Raw genomic sequence first — 18,232 nt, forward strand, 5'->3', positions numbered from 1 at the left:
TATTTATAAGAGATTTTCAAGAGACATTTAATCTAACCAAAAATCTTTTCATATTCAACTTTAAACAGACAATAATATCTTTTAATTTGAAATATTCAAAATATAAAACTCCTTTTACCATTCAAACTTAAATATATATTATTTTAATTTGAAATATACAAAAGTATATAATTATCTTTAATATTCAAAGTTAAAAAGGTAACAAATACATTTTTAAATTGATATATTCAAAGAGTAGTTATCTTATTAATGTTCAAATTAAATAATATGTTTAATTTGCAATGGTCAAAAGATAAACTCATTTCACTATTCAAACTTAAACAAATATTATTTTAATTTGAAATATACAAAAGAAATAATTATCTTGTAACATTTAAAATTAAAAAGATAACAAATACATTTCTAAATTGACTTATTAAAAGAGTAATTATCCAACTAATATTCAAATTAAAAATTATCTTTTAATTTGCAATAGTCAAATGGACAATGAATTTAATATAATTATTAAATCTATTAATTAAATTCACCATTTTTCCAACAATCTCCCACATGATTGAAATTGATGATTTAATCAAAAACATTTTGGCACGATGTGGTGATAGCCTCTAAGATTGATAGTTGCATAAGATAGGTAGGTGTCCTCCTTTGAACATTCCCTTGTGAAAGTATATTTACTTCTGGCTAAACAGTAGACGTGATGTCCTTGAACTGTTCTACTGTTTGAATAAACAATGACATGCTTCACACAACTACCCCTCTGACAAGAATTTAGTTCTCATGAGTATGTCCTTAATGCCATGGACATTCGCCTGGTTCTGTAAGAGTTTGAAAGAACTATGCCCAATAGTCTCCTTATAGTGGCCCCACTTCACTCTCACATATGTGACTTATGATGCTCGGCTTACTGCAACACACAATGGCCATTAAAAGCTTTTTGCTTAGTTTATACCACTTTGATCACTGTTTACATCATACAAACGGAGTTGGGATAAGGGAGTACCCCCACAATGACCGTACACGGGTTATGCAATTAGGTTATCCCTTTGAACCTAGATCTTGGGATCTCCAGTCAACAAGGTAAGGTTTTCCTTAACATAACACCTTTAAATTTCATGGGCTTTAGTCACATTCCTTTAGATGTTTTCTTAACTTGATCTCGATTTAACCCTTTGGTTAGTGAATTTGTAATGTTATCCTCTGATCTTGCAAAACCAATAGAGATAACTGAATTTAAGATCAGTTGTCAATGGTATTATGTCGACGACGCATATGTCTAGACTTACCATTATACTTGCTAGTCATAGTAAAAGCATATTGTGGGCACACGTTTAAGCCATTTAAGAATATCCTCAAAAAAATTTTAAAGCAGTCCAACTTACTCTATAGACTTATCTAGAGCTTTAAACTCAGATTTCACTATGAATCTGGTTATAACCGTTTTCTTAAGGATTTCCATAACATGTCTTTTCCTTTCAATGTGAAATATATCCACTTGTTCCGTTGATATCTTTAATATCAAATTCCAACTAGCGTCAGTCTATCATTCCAAGAATAAGATAGTCAAAGAAAATACAATCCATTATTTAGGACCTATTTTCATTTGTTTTGGTAATATAGTCATTACCTTCTCAAGACACCCCCACATTTTCAAGTGTTTGTATGACACAAGTTTTCAACATTTTCATAACTCATATGGTGTCTTGTCATGATTTGATCATGATTGTTTTTCATATTTATTATGATTTTGGTTCTAATATATAATTCTTTTGTAGGTTTCAAAATAATTTTTATAATATTTAATTTTTTTCTATATATCATAAAGTTATAAAAAATAACATATTTGTAAATATTTAAGATTTATATATTTGTATTTATTTTTTTAAACAAACTCATGCATTATTTACGGACAGTGTGAGATGATATTAAACTTTTATTTGTAATTTATTATTATTATTATTATTATTATCATCATCATCTTATTTATAATAATAAATTTACAATTAAGTTATTATATTTTAAAATATTATAATTAAATCATTTTATTTATTGATCGTAACATTTGAATCACTTTACTGTTGTTTTCTTATTTGGTAATAGTTGACAGAACAACTTCTCCCCCCACATGTTCTATGACAACTTAGAATTTCTTAGCATTGTGTTTGTTGTTCAATTATTTCGCTTTGTAACTCCATTTATTTTATGAGAATATAGTGATGTCACTTTATGAGTAACATCATGTTGTGCACACTTCTTATCATCTTAATCTATTTATTAAGTTGGTTTTCAACTTCATGTTTATAGAAAATTATTTTTTATAACTTCATTTACTCTTTTAGAAAAAATACATATCAATACTTTTGCTATCATCAATGGAGATAATAAAGCATTATTCTTCTTCGTCTATGCCATTATTACGAAGTTTAAGAAATTGGTCACTAATAATTCATTAGTAGCAATAAGAAAATTTATATGCTTGTCATTTATCTACATGTCCTTCAGCACCATCTGATGGTTCTGTATTACTGAGCTTCCAAAAGCTCACTTTTTTACTCACCATTTCAGGTTAAAAGAACTGATTTTGTGCATCTTTCAACTTCAGCAATGGGAGTTCCTTCGGCGTTGTTGGCGAGTGCGGTACTTATATAATTAGGGGGTGTTTTTCCCAAAAAATCACCGGTGATCGGTATATTTACCGATCTAACACCGGTAAGATTATATTTCTCAATCTAACACCCGTAGCAGTAAAGCGCGCGCCCTGCATCGCGCTATACGCTGATTTGGTGCCACGTGGAGTATAACGCGCCCCCTGCCCCGCGATATACGGTGATTTGGCGCCATGTGGGTATAGCGCGCCCCCTGATCCGCGCTATACCTGGTTATCTGACACGTGGGGTATAGCGCGGTGCAGGGGGCGCTCTATACCCCTAAATACCCGCCCATCCACATCTTAATTCTCCCTATAAATACCCTCATTCTCAATCACTTTTATCACACCAAATTCTCTCAAATTCTCTCAAATACTCTATCTTTTTAAGGTATGTTTTATAATATTTTTAATATTATGTATTTAATTTATTTAAGTATTTTACTTTATTTAATATTTTAGTAATATAATTCTTTTGCAGATATATAATGGAAGGCAGTCTACTTCGCTCGGATGGAAATCATATATCTCTACACTTTGCTGATATGGTAACATTTTAACGTTTTAATTTAATTTAAATTTTTAGTAATAATTGGTTGATTTATTTAATGCATGATTATTAGATTAAGAATTAAATATCTCGACACTTTGCTAATACGGTAACATTTTAACGTTTTAATTTAATTTAAATTATTAGTAACAATTAGTTGATTTATTTAATGCATGATTATTAGATTAAGAATTAATTTTTGAAATTATTTATTTTAGGAGAAGGACCGTGTGTTAGATCCTTTTATTAGGAATCTTAAGTTAGTGATACCCAGGCGTGTCTTGCCGTGTTTAGTAGAGGCTGGATTCGGTTACATAGGTAGATATCAGGGTCACTGTAAGATAGAGTCAGACCTGATTTCTGCCTTAGAAGAGCGGTGGAGGCCGGAGACCCACACATTCCATCTTCCGTGCGAGAGTGCACGATCACGCTTGAGGATGTTTCTATGCACCTGGGGCTTCCGGTGGATGGAGATGTGATATCGGGGATAACTTCCGGTTCTTGGACTACTTTGTGTCGGGATAGTCTAGGACGTGTCCCGGTAAATTTTATCGGAGGTAGGATACCGTTAAATTGGTTAGATGCCAATTTTCGGGAGTTGAGCGCAGACGACTCTGAGGATGAGGTTAACATGTATGCACGGGCATGCATACTGTAGCTGATAGGAGAGTTGCTGATGCCGAAAAAATCGCGCAACCTAGTTCACTGCATGTGGTTGCGATATCTTAGTGGCTTTCGTCTCGCCGGATCATTCAGTTGGGGCTTGGCAGTTTTGGCTTTGTTGTACAGGGAGATGTGTGGAGCCACTGACTACACGCGTAATGCTATTGGTGGATGTCTCCTACTACTGCAGTCTTGGACATGGTATCGATTGCCCTTTTTATATCCCGTTGTGAAGAACCCATTCGTATTTCCACTACTTCTGAGGTAATTATAAAACTGATTTTGTATATTAATAATTTTATACAGCGTATAATAAATTTTTTCCTTGAATAGGTGGTCTACTAATAGGAAAAATCATCAGGAGCTACTTGATGATTTAGAAAAAAATTAGGGTGCTAATCGATCAGAAGGCTGGCACACAGGTATGAATTTTAATGTTTAAAATCGATTTTAGATATAGTTATATAATTAGATTATTATTTTGATAAAAATTATATATTTGTTTTAGTTTGAATGGGTGTCATATTCTACTGATGATGTGAGGGCGGTAATCCCACCTGAGTTGAGGGGTCCATTAGATTTTTGGATGGCGATGGTCCCTCTGATCTGTTATACGACCGTCGAGTGGCACTCCACTGATCGCGTGCTCTGGCAGTTTGGTTATTTTCAACCAATTCCGGAAGCACCTCGCAATATGGACGAGTTGCATAGCTTAGATAGGCGCGGAAAGATAGATACAGATTGGCTGGTGAGGCATCATGAGTGGGTCGTGTTATGGTAGGATCGACATCGGCGTCTTCCACGTAGAGAGCCCATTTTTACTGACTTCTTGATGTATGCTGAGGATTATTATGAGTGGTTCAACAGTAACGGGAAACCGTTTCTACTTCCCGAGGATGCACGAGGGTAGACCTTTCCACGACGTCGACAGAGACGTTCACCGACATAGCACCATCGTCCCCCGACTCGGGGACGGAGAGCAGGTGCTTTCGGTTCATCCTCAGCTGCACCAGCAGGACCTTCACAGCAGCCACATCCATTTATGATATCGCAACCATATATGATGCCGCCATCGCCTTTCCATTACCAGATGCTGCTGCCGTTGCCTTCACTTGGTTTTATGACCCCGCTGTCGCCATCGTCACAGATGACCCCTCTTGGAGGCTATTATGGGTCTATTTTTGTAGATCCAACTTGGGGTTCATATGCTGGATATTTGGCGGGTTCAACCTCATCACCAATGGCCGCAACACAGACACCTCCTGTACAGTTTTCATACTCATCGATGTCTGGGTTTTCCCAGTTTTTGCAGGCCGGTGGGATAATCAGTCATACACCTCCAGGGTCCTTATTCTATGGAGGTGCTTCATCGTCATCAGCTCCTCATCAACCTAATGTATCTGCTCAGGACGACGATGATGACGACGACGATGGTGATGATGATGACAGCGAGGAGTCAGAACCAGTGATACGAAGAAATCCTCCTCGAGACCGACAGCCACCACCTTGCGGAACACATTCGCGTCGCAGGCATCGATAAATTTTTTTATTATATTTGTATTTACTTTATTTTGTTAAATTGTAATTTTTTTTATTTCTCATTTAATACTTACTTTATTTTGTTAAATTTGTTGGGCTTTTTTTAATGTATTTCAGTTAATTTTGTTTATTACCATTTAATATCAGTTATTGTAATTTGGTTATCATTTACCATTTAATACTTATTGTAAGTTTGTTGTATTTAAAATTATATTCAAATACCAATTTGGTTATCATTAACTTGAAGTAAATGCAAATTAAAGTACAAGAATTATTATTTGATAAACAAATACATCATTTCCTCATCAATTGTTACTTGATGACAACAGAAGTGGACATGTTTTTCTCGTGTGTCCTGGGTTTCTACAATGCCCGCATCTTCTGTCTTGTCTAGATCTTTCTCAAATATCCATATCGCAATGAATTCGATTGGATTTTGGACGACCACGCTCCCTCGATAAACTTGGATTTGGTACAATCGGAAGTCAATCTTGAACCTCATCAGGGTCTTTGTCATTACCTATGGGGGGAAACTCAAATTCATATACCTTAAAAACTTCAGATAGTAGGTATATGGGATCCACAAAATGGTTATAGTTTTGACGTGTGTGCGAGCAAGCTGCTATCACACGAGAGCATGGATACTTTAGAGCTTGAAAAAACCCGCAGTCTCACGTTTTGTCCCTTAGAATTACTCTTAACGACACAGCTTCAATCCCTTAAAGAGGTCGCGACAACTCTGTGACACGAAACATTTCATGCCTTCTAGAGTTACAGACATTCCATTTGATGAAGCAATTTGTTTCTGTATATCTGCAACTAATCTAGGGTGATAGACATGACCGCCTTGCATCCAGGTTTGAGCTTGTCCCCCGAGCTTCGCAAAAAGCGCCCCCAAACGAAAATATATAGTTTTTACCAAAGCCTCTACATGTAAGTGACGTGCACCCTTTAAGGTTGAATTGATTGCCTCAACCAAGTTGGTCGTCATGTGTCCATATCGATATCCACCATCATTTGCGTTCGTCCACATTTCTTTATCGATGAGGCTGATGTAATCGTATCCTTCCTCGTTCTTCGCCCGCAAATCTTGAAGCATTGATTCAAACGTTCGAGGAAGTAGTTTGTAACCTGATCAAAAAATGTATAACTTACTAACTTGCTTTTTTTGCAAAATTAAAATGATCAAAAAATGTATAACTTACTAACTTGCTTTCACTTACCCATGCGCATAATTAATTATCGCTCATCATTCTTCTTGTACCTTCCATGATAGTTCGCAGCAATGTGTCGGAGACAATACCTATGTTGGACAAAGGGTGGTTGCCACATTGGACCCAAAGACTCTATTGCTGCTTTGATCCAGCTCGCGATCTGAAATGACACGGATGTTTTCCCTTGTGATAACATGTGCACGTAAATTTCAGAGGAAAAAAGCCCAAGAATCTGTATCTTCTCCTTCGACAAGAGCAAAAGCAACTGGAAGAATGTTGCGATTGCCATCTTGGACAACTGCCAATAATAAAACTTGTTTGTATTTTCCATACAAGAAAGTCCCGTCGATCTGGACCACAGGCTTGCAGTATTTGGAAGCATTAACGCACTGTGGGTAACTCCAAAAAACCCGGTAGAATTGGCATTGATAGCGAAGAACTCGATCATTATGGTATCCATAGGAGGTTTCAAAGTCCACAATTGTCCCAGGATTCAACGTCCGCACCAGCCTAAACCAACCTGGAAGTTCGTTGTAAGATGCATCCCATTCGCCATGATGTTTGACAATGGCATTTTGTTTTGCCAACCAAGCTTTTTTATAGGAGACAGTGTACTCATACTACGATTGTATAGCTAAACTCAACACTGCAACAGCTATATGAGAGCTTGCTTTTACCATGGGCATGATGGCTTGGCATATCACTTCAGAGTCCAAGTTGGGATGATCTTGGTTGACCCCTCCAGTACAACATGTGTGAGGACCGTTGTATACTGTTAGTTCCCATATGTTGTTTTTCCTCTTCATTTTCGATACGCGAACCATCCAATTGCATCCATTTTCGCGTCGGGCACAGTAGCATACATATTTTTCGGTCATCGATTGGTTGACTCTGGACTGAACAAAATTACGGATATTGTAATTTTTGATAGCCATCATCGCTTCTTCTTTGCTTGAAAACTCCATGCCTAAAAATAACTCACCATTATTTATTGATGAGTAATATCCATAGTCACCGAGATGAGGCATATCCACAAATTCTGGCCCGTACATTGCACCATAATCAGCTTTATACATGTGTGCAGGAGGGTCAGTTTGTGTTACATTTCCTGGTACTTCATCTACATCATCATCGGAGTTGAATTGCGGTGATTCTGGGTAAATAAATAGTCTAGTCTCAGCACCATCCGCACCAGGCTCACGAAGCGGTTCTTCTGGTGGAGATGATGGATCCTCCATGCGCTCCACATTTAGGTCGAAGAACCTACTACTTGCATGTCTTCCCCTTGAACTACAAGGCATATCGACATTGAGACCGAAAAAGCTCGCAGTCGAATGCCTCCCCCTGGAGCTTGAAGCCATCGTGTCAAATGGAAACTGCACAGATGGTTGCGTCGATGGCATCTCTATATGGTCAAAGAAATTTGCAGATGAATGTCTTCCCCTTGAACTGGACGCGGTGTTTCCATACGGATTATTCATAGACCCACCTCGATACATATCGTAAGGAGTTGCGGATGAATGTCTTCCCATTATGGCATTAAAATCATTACACATTACTGTAGTCGGGTTGTCAACTTGTTCAGTCAGCCCATAGTGGGAGCTTAATGATTGACCCCGAACAGCACACACTTGAACAAAATATGCATACATCTCAATAGTGGCGTCTGAATAATTACTTTGAGCTTCAACCATAATTTGAATATCATAATTGTTTGAAAGTTCGAACGCTGTATAAGTTAATGGCAACAATGATGTTGGAAATCTGTACTGCAATGACGACATTCTTCTACTACTTCCAACATGAATCTTCCTCGAAATCTTCGTTATCAGCTCCTCAAGAGTTATGTTTCTCTTGAATAATATTTTAACACGCTCATTTGATAGGAAAACAACGACAGTTTCATCTTCTCGAATTTCACCATCATAATAAACAATAGCTAAAAGTCGCGCCATTCTTTGAGTTTAAAAGTGCGACAATATTATATCTGTAAAAAAATAAATGAAACAAACCTGATTAAATAAATTATATATGAACGAAAATATAACACAATACATTTTTTACACATCAACGCAAATAATTTAAATAATATAATTTTATATTATTACCTGCACCGCAAAACTATTTTGACGTATGCTCCCGCTTTTCAATTTTACAAACATAAAAATTAATTGAAAATAATTAGTATAATATTTTTTTTTCAAATAATGATAATAAATAAACATAAGTATAATTAAAAAATTATAACAAAATTACCTTATAACGAAAAATCGCACGAACTTCTAAATCAAATATGAGAAGATTGCCAGAATTATTACTTGTTGACAGAATTGTTGTATTAATTTATAAGTTGAGAGGAGAGATGAGAGGAGATGTGAGAAATGTAACCAGAGGAGGGTATTTATAAACATATAAGACGCGGTACCTGCATCGCAGTATACGTATTTATTATATAGCGCGGACCAGGGACCGCGTGTATACCCCTACGTGGCGTATAGCACGATGTATAAGGCGTGCTATACCCCACGTGTAACCCAGTTAGCGTATAGCGCGGTACAGGGGGTGCGCTATACTCCACATGGCACCAAATCAGCATATAGCGCAGTTCAGGGGCGTGCTTTACTGCTACGGGTGTTAAATCGGAAAATATAATTTGACCGATGTTAGATCGATAAATATACCGATCACCGGTGATTTTTCGGGAAAAATACCTAATTAGGGGGCATGTATGTTATATTTTATCTTTATTTTAGAGTTTGAAACTGGTTTTGATACTGAATATTAATGGGCTATGTTTTTAATATATGTATGATTTTCTGGATTGTTTTTGTTTATAAGTTATTTAACAACTTTTAAATGGTTTAATAAAAACGTTACTTTTTTCATCGTTTTTACTGTGGGTCACTTCGGTGGTCTTAATGTGATTCACCGAATCTGATCAGGTTATCGTATCGGTATGAGGGTGTTACATTCTAGCTCGTAATTTGATATTGAAGTTTAAAAATTTTCAATTTAACTATTCAACTTTCAAACTGCTTATATTTTAATCACTCTAATTTATTTTATTAATAATTTTTATGACTTGACATTTTTTATTATTATTTTATTGATATATATAAAAAATAAAAAATAAATTTGAAAGTTAGAGTGATTAAATTATGAGTAATTTGAAAGTTAAGTAATGAATTAAAAAATAAACTTTAGTGACTGAAATAAGAGTGAGAAGATAGTTGAATGATATATTTTACGCATAAAAAGGCGTCACGTGTAGGGATGGGCATGGGACCCAAACCCAACAGGTTTCGACCCGATCGAGTTGAGTTTTTTTTTAAAAAATCGTGTTCAGGTCGGGTCGAGTTCGGGTTTAGGGTGAAAAATACCAATCCGATCCGACTTGAAAAAATATAATTTTACCTTATATATTAGGTATAATTATAATATATCTCTTTATATTAATTTTCAATTAAGTAATTTTTTTTATTGAATAAAAATAATATATTCATTATTCTCAAGTCGGGTCAGGTGGACCAAAAACCTGAATGAACCCGACCCGTGCCCATCCCTAGTCACATGCATGTTAAGTTTTTAATGACAAGGTACTAAAATGAAACAAAAATTAAATGTTAGTATGGTTTTGAAAAAATTAAAAGTTTAAATACTAAAATAGATCAAAATTAATAATTTAGATACTGAACAAGTAATTTATCTAAAAAAAAAGAATTCGACGGACAAAAACTTGGGGAGTCGGCCTGGTCCGCTCCTCTTTCCATCCTCCAATTTTCTTTAGAATTTTCTGCACAACTTTCCTCTTTCCTCCGCCTAACCCTAACCCGCAAAATTCCCCCCTCATCTTTTAATCATCCCTCTAATTAAACCCAAGCTTCCCTAAATTTCTTCTGGAAATAATAATTTCCCCATTAATTTCAAATTTGTAATAAATATCTTGCATTTAGAAGAAACTATGCAATGATAGAATTACTGGGTTTTCGTCTCAATTGTATGGGGTTTATGAAATGCCTGAGCTTCGAAAAGAAGTCTGTAGATCCCGCGCCAAGCTAGCGCTGCCGCAGCAACCAGAAGAAGCGGGAACGCAAACGAGGCGGAGGAATCGAGGTCGGAAACGTGCGGCTGAGGTTGTTGAGGTAGGTAGGCCGAGGACAAGGTTGGCTTCCAAAAGATTGAAGGGGGAAGACTACCCTCAGGTCGTTGTAGCTGCTGCAAATAAGCGTGGGTCATAATTTTAATCATCAGGTGGTTGTGATTTCGGAGGAAGAGAGTGATATTGTGAGGAAGGAGTTGGTGAAAGTTGATAAAGAGGAGGTTGCGATGGGGGACGATAGCGGTGGGTTGAGTGCTAACAAGGCTGCCGGACGGGAAGAGGAGGGGAATAGTGCACCTTTCCCGGAGAGGGTATGCTTGTGGTTTTGCCTTCTTCTTCATTTTTTTTCTCTTTTTTTTTCTGAATTGCTTTGTTTTATTGTTGAAACTATTGTTGTCTTTGGAACTTGCTTCTCCAATATTTTTAATGTCAGGCACCCTTTCATCTTTCTAGTCCTTTATGTTTTTGTGCAATTGCTTTCTGATAAAATTTAAAAATGCTGAGAGCCAATTAATCCCAAGTTATTTGTCTACTAAACTGTGTTTAATTATATGAAGTGATTGGCAATAGCAGTATTCTAATTCTGTAATATAAATTTTCAGTTTATTTTGGTTAATGGGATTTGTTTTCCTTTTAACTTCAAAGGTTCAAGTTGGGGGATCTCCCATGTACAAGATAGAAAGAAAGCTTGGTAAAGGTGGATTTGGTCAGGTGTTTGTTGGAAGACGTGTTAGTGGTGGAAATGAACGAGCAACAGGTTCTGCGGCCATGGAGGTAAACCAACTTCAACTGTCTCAAGCCATGGACAGTTTCATATGATCCCAACTCTTGATATCTATATAAGTTCTCTTACCATTTTTGCATTCTTCTAGGTAGCTCTGAAATTTGAGCATAGAAACAGCAAAGGCTGTAGTTATGGTCCTCCTTATGAATGGCAAGTTTACAAGTAGGTGGCTGTATTTCCTTCTTAATCTCTCTGTAACGTTTCTAATTATATGACTATATCTGATACTTAGTGTTGAGATTTCGATAAACAGTGCTCTTGGTGGTAGTCATGGAGTTCCCAAAGTGCACTACAAAGGAAAGCAAGGAGACTATTATGTGATGGTATGATCTGCAGCTTGTTTTTTTGTTTGTGCATCTATCCTAAATCCTTGGTTTTTCACACGTGTATTTTCAGGTTATGGACATTTTAGGGCCCAGCTTATGGGATGTTTGGAATTCTTCAGGGCAAACGTAAGTGACCCGTCTATTCTACCTTGTTCAGACTACCCCTCTCCACCCGTTGCCCTATTTTTTTTTTGTTTGCTTATTGTCTTGTTCTGAAACGAGAGTCAACATACACTGAATCCCTTTATTAAGCCCAAGGACCCTCAAAATACTTTGAAAAACTTGGGGAAAATGAATGTAATTATGTCGAACACACACCTGCTTCCAGATTTCCCACTCATGTCAGACAGAATATCAATTGTTCTCAGTTTCTTCCATCAGACACAATTCAAAGAAACAAAAGTACTCCCTTTTTATCGTCTTCTTAAGAAAATGTATGCAAGTTTTTCACCAAATTTATCACTTCGTTATGGAATATTTATGCCTTGCAATCCTTTGCATAAGCAATGGGATAAGTGGACTCTAACATGGAATAAGCCCACTAATCTTGGATATAATTTTTTGTTCTCAATTTCATGTGCAGGATGTCTGCAGAAATGGTAGCTTGTATAGCAGTAGAGTCCCTATCAATACTAGAAAAGATGCACTCCAAAGGGTATGAATGCTGCTTTCCATGAAAGCTCTATAAATCTATAATATCGGTTTCATCTAGTTTTCAACACTTTTGTCTTGTATCTACTATCTTTTGATCTGAATGTTGATCTTATGTAATACAGTTATGTGCATGGGGATGTTAAACCTGAGAACTTTTTACTCGGTCAACCATCTACGCCACAAGAGAAGAAGTTGTTTCTTGTTGATCTTGGTTTAGGCAAGTCATTTATTTTGTCCCTGCAGTATCTCTTTATGTTTTGATTTGAGGTTCTTTTCTTATGTTTGATCAACACCATGACATTGCAGCAACAAAGTGGAAAGATAGCAGCAGTGGACTGCATGTTGATTATGATCAACGTCCTGATATGTTTAGGTTTGTATAATGTTTGTCTAGTTGGAGAATTGTTTCTGATAAACTCTTTTGCTGATATTGCTGTGTTCTGTAATTTACTGTTCATAAGAGGAACTGTTCGGTATGCAAGTGTTCATGCGCATTTGGGAAGAACTGCTAGTAGAAGGGATGATCTTGAGTCACTTGCATATACGCTCGTATTTCTACATCGAGGCCGGTTACCATGGCAGGGGTGTCAGGTATGGCTGATATAATTAATTATCACAGTGAATTGCTTATCAGAGACTTGTTTTAGCTTTCATCGTCTATTTTGTTTGCTCATTCTTTCTTCTACTTTCAAATTAAGGGTGACAACAAATCATTCTTGGTCTGCAAAAAGAAAATGGCTACATCACCTGAAATGCTTTGCTGCTTCTGCCCTCCATCACTAAAGCAGTTTCTTGAGATTGTGGTGAATATGAAATTTGACGAGGAACCCAATTACTCCAAACTAATATCGCTATTTGAGGTGTTGATAGGACCAAATCCAGCTATAAGGCCAATAAACACAGATGGTGCTCAAAAGGTACTATTGTGTACTAGTTTTTGTTGTCAAGAATACTGCACGTGATACTTTTTATTTATATAATCAACTAATGATTATAAATAGAACTCCAATAATTTTATGGTATAAATATGCTAGAAAAACAATAATCATGATTCATGAATGTTTGGTAGATTATTTATCAGGTAGGCCAAAGCGAGGTAGGTTGAACATTGACGAAGAGGATGATCAACCCAAGAAGAAGGTTCGTCTTGGTGTTCCTGCTACACAGTGGATTTCAATCTACAATGCAAGACTTCCAATGAAGCAGAGGTATTTTGCAGTATTGTCTGCATGTACACCATTAGGAGAAAATCTGTTCATATATACCTGTTTTCCTTGTTTGATGTTTTGATTCAACTGTTTGGTTATCATACAATTAGGTATCATTACAATGTGGCTGATGCAAGGCTGGCCCAACATGTGGAGAAAGGAATGGCAGATGGGCTGTTAATAAGCTGTGTGGCATCTTGTACCAATCTTTGGGCACTAATCATGGATGCTGGAACTGGTTTCACTAGCCAAACTTATGAGCTTTCACCTTCCTTCTTACACAAGGTGACTTATCGCATATTGTTATGGTTGCAATATTTTTCCTATTACAACTGAAGTGTTTATGTAAGGAATGACTTATTCTTCCACTTATGCAGGAGTGGATCATGGATCAGTGGGAGAAGAACTATTACATTAGTTCTATTGCTGGTTCTAACAGTGGAAGCTCCCTCGTCATTATGTCCAAAGGTCAGTTGATATTCTGTTTTGTCTAAATTGTCTGATGAAATTCTGGTTTTGATGGATAAGGCAAAATCGAAGGTCTGCATTTTAGATTATGATGTACCAATTTAGTTCTAAACCTTTTTTACAGAACCTGAATGGTACATCAACCTAGAATGTAGACAATCATTTTCATTTCTATCAAAATTTGTACTTTTAGAGGATTTATACGATCTGAGCAAACATCTTTGTTCTGTTTTTTATTTGCTTATTGTGGCTCAAGATTTCTAATTCATGGTAACCCTTTGTAGGCACCCAATACACTCAACAATCATATAAAGTAAGCGATTCTTTCCCCTTTAAGTGGATAAACAAAAATGGAGAGAGGGCTTTTCTGTCACCTCAATGGCGACTGCTGGAAGCAGATGGGGTGTTGTTATGTCTCGCAATGCAGGTTTCAGTGATCAGGTTTGACCTCAGCAGTTGCACTACAAATATTTGAATTCATGTTAAATTTGAAGTCAATATGATATCGACGGGTCAAAAATAAAAAACACAAGGATTTAGGCTAACTAACCACAACTACTAGTAAGTAATTCGAGTGGAACCTAACTCTAATCATAAAAGTTTATTAGATGTAAAACGTTAAAAAGCTCTTGATTTATTTTAGTCATGTGTTCACAACAGTAATGCCTGAATGTCTTGTTGAGTATGAATTCTGTCCGTCATATCTCATCTGCATTCGCTTTCTTATTAAATATTGTCGACTAATTTTGTAGGTCGTAGAACTCGATTTTCTCTATCCAAGTGAGGGAATCCACAGGCGTTGGGAGAACGGTTATAGAATCACATCAACAGCTGCGACTTCGGATCAGGCTGCGCTGATCTTGAGCATCCCTAAGCGCAAACCTGGCGATGAAACTCAAGAAACTTACGCACGTCGCAATTTCCCAGCACAAATGTTAGGTAATATGATCACTATAGAGTTGATGATCTGCAATCTATATCAACATATCAAATATTATGAATGTATGTTGTTTCATGTGAGCTTTGTTATCATGTTGTGTAGGAAAAATGGGCAAAAAATCTCTACCTTGCTTGCCTATGCTATGGAAGGACTGTATCATGAAATCTGTATCAATGGCGGCAGTTGTCTGTTGAAAAAAATGGAGTTTGTTCTCTCTTCCCTTGAATTTTATCTCTCATCTTTTCCTTTTTGATGCTCCAGTTAAATGTGCTATATTAGGATGTGTTAAGCATGTATCAAGTCCTTGTAATATTTTGAAAAGTTGCAATTTAGTCCTAATCTAGTGTATTTGTATTGTAAATACAATTGTTAACACCTTTTACCGGCTTCTGTTAAATATGCCATGGTGCATACACGTGGCACTGACGTGTATATTTTATGATATAATGATGTGCAATTAAATATTAGTGTTTACATATTTTTTGGAATTTGTATTATAGTCTAAGCAATGTGGCTCGTGTACTTTGTACTACTACTTGTTTATCATGTTGCCACGTGTTAAAAAGATGACCTGGCCTAATTAATTTTAACCAATTTTTTTGGATTTGCCAAAATGACCAACAAAATCGCAACGCGAAATAAAATCGCAACGCGATCCCCAGAATCGCAAATCAGTTTTCAAAATCGCAACGCGAATATGAAAATCGCAACGCGAACATAAATCGCAACGTGTATCCGTATATCGCAACGCGTATCCGTATATCGCAACGCTATCCGTAAATCGCAATGCGTATCCGTATATCGCAACGCGTATCCGTAAATCGCAACGATAATCCGTAAATCGCAACGAGAATCTGTAAATCGCAACGATAATCCGTAAATCGCACGAGAATCTGTAAATCGCAACGATAATCCGTAAATCGCAACGAGAATCTGTAAATCACAACTGAAATTTGGGTATATAACACTGAAACATAAACTAAATCCCTAAATCGCAACTCATTCCATCTCCATCTATCACTCTCTCCGGCGACATCCGTTCCTATATCCAACGACATCCTTCCCAATCCGGCAACAGGTTTTAGTTTCGCAGCTCGTCTGTTTAGTAAATTAATTTACAACCATGAAATCATCTAATGTTGATCATGTTTGGATAGATTTGTGTTTTGAGGGTCATGGGATAATGTTCATGTGTGTTTTACAATATATGCCTTTACCCATGAATCTTCAACTAAAATTGTCTTTACAAAAGTTAACTTATGAAACTCTAATGCTACGTGTTTCAAATAAATTGAATTTAGAGCCCCTAAGTGGATTGATTACAGCTTCTTTGGAGCCAAAAAAGTAGGTCGCTAGTGCCTTCGCTAATTCGGACTTTCCTACACCAGTTAGCCGAAAAAGATGAAGCTTCGTAAAATGATCTTTTCCGATGATCTCGTGAAGTTTCGTACCTTCTCTAAGTCCCGCTGCGGCCTGCTTCCTTCTTTGCCTTTATGACCTGGCTAAGCTCTCTTCTAAGCTCTTAACCACATCAAGGATCTGCAACAACAATTGCGCCATGAAACAAACTTGTGAAATAAAGGTTAGATTAGATTGTAATACTAGCACACCTCTTCATGACGGGTGAAAACACGAGCTCCGGCTTTATCGATCAAATCGTCGCTTTATCAGTAGAATACAATCACTAAAGCATGCAGAAATCAAGGTGAGGTACAGAAACAGAGAATCTATATAAACATAAACGCGTTCATTGGCGAATCACGAGAAATATCGAAATTCATCAAAAAGATCATAAAAGCTAATTCAAAGTGAAATCTACACGCAAGGCGCATCCAATTCCAAATTCATGGAATTCAGTTATAGTTTACTGCAATTAAGTGATTAACTTACCTTTCCGAATTCCAGGCTTTCTCCATCACCTCCATGAAGAAACAGACTACGAAGAGACAATGAGAAGCAGGAGTTGTAGAATCTTGGATTATTTAAGGACAAAAAAAAAGAGAGAAAAAGAGGTGAAGTCTGTCAGACAACTGCGTGACCACTCCGGCCAGACGAGGCAGACCGTGAACGATCCTCTGCGATCGAAGAAGCCACATCGCTTAGACTCCTGGATTAATAATCACGCTCTGATCACACAGTCTCGGTTCATCAACCAGACTTGGAATCCTGTCTCCTTAGAACTTAGGATACAGAGGTACGAGCCTATAAAACAGATTCTGTTCAAGTAAGGTCGTGCCCTACTTATATTTGGTTCCGACTTAAATACAACCTAATATTATCTTTCCTTTTTGACGTGGGATCTAACAAGCATCATTCATAATTAGGGATGAGAATTTAACCAGAATTTGATGGATTTCAATCCGATATAATATGATGGGATTGGATTTTTTTTTAATCGAGGTTGGGTTGAATTTTTTAACTATAAAACATTGATGTTTTAGGTAGAAATAATAATATTTTAGATAATTTTTACCGATTTTATTATTTAAATAATAAAAAAAACTAATAACGTTTTTTTTAGTTGTATATTAAGGTGTCGTACTGTAAAACTTCTCTGCGCTCCTGGATCGCTTGTCAACAAAAGTTCGTATGTTATCTTGGGGAGTCGGATTGACCCAAGTTGTTATCTTTGTGGCTCTGAAAATGAATCCAACGATCATATTTATACTGAATGTGTTTTCTCTAGTTAGATTTGAATGAAGATATTGCAGATATCGTCGACTGAAATTTCTAGAAATTTATTAACCTTTTTTAATTTTTTTATGAAAATCAATAAAATTCACATGAAAGAATCATAAACACATTGTATCACATAATGATCATATATATATTGAACCGTCAAAACCGATCAAATGTATTAATTAATTTAATTTTTTAATTCAATAACTTAATTGATTTAATTTCTCGATTTAAGATTTCGGATGGGTGAAAACTTTGATTTAATTAATTTTTTGTCTGAAAATTTGAGGACTCTACACTCTTAGACAATTAAAAAAATATGATTGTTAAAAGAAACAACCCTTTTAAGCTCTAAGGGAATTTGACCCGAATTCGATGGATTTCAATCCGATCTTATAAGGGATGATTTATTTTAAGAAAAAATAAGTTCGGTTCAATCTTTTTAAAATGTGAGAATAGGCCAA

At 36.3% G+C, this 18,232-nt stretch overlaps 1 non-coding gene and 1 pseudogene across 1 annotated transcript; one reads left to right on the forward strand and one right to left on the reverse strand.

Moving 5' to 3' along the window:
- The first annotated feature begins 10,365 nt into the window (after nucleotides 1-10,365).
- On the forward strand, nucleotides 10,366-15,428 carry LOC120136661 (annotated as a pseudogene).
- Nucleotides 15,429-17,105: 1,677 nt separating this feature from the next.
- LOC120136664 lies at nucleotides 17,106-17,323 on the reverse strand. Its single transcript, XR_005517365.1, has one exon. It is a non-coding gene; the product is annotated as a small nucleolar RNA U3 (small nucleolar RNA).
- Nucleotides 17,324-18,232: the final 909 nt, after the last annotated feature.

Source organism: Hibiscus syriacus, unplaced genomic scaffold (assembly GCF_006381635.1).
Source record: "Hibiscus syriacus cultivar Baekdansim isolate YM2019G1 unplaced genomic scaffold, ASM638163v2 tig00110634_pilon, whole genome shotgun sequence".
In the NCBI taxonomy this organism is placed as follows: Eukaryota; Viridiplantae; Streptophyta; class Magnoliopsida; order Malvales; family Malvaceae; genus Hibiscus; species Hibiscus syriacus.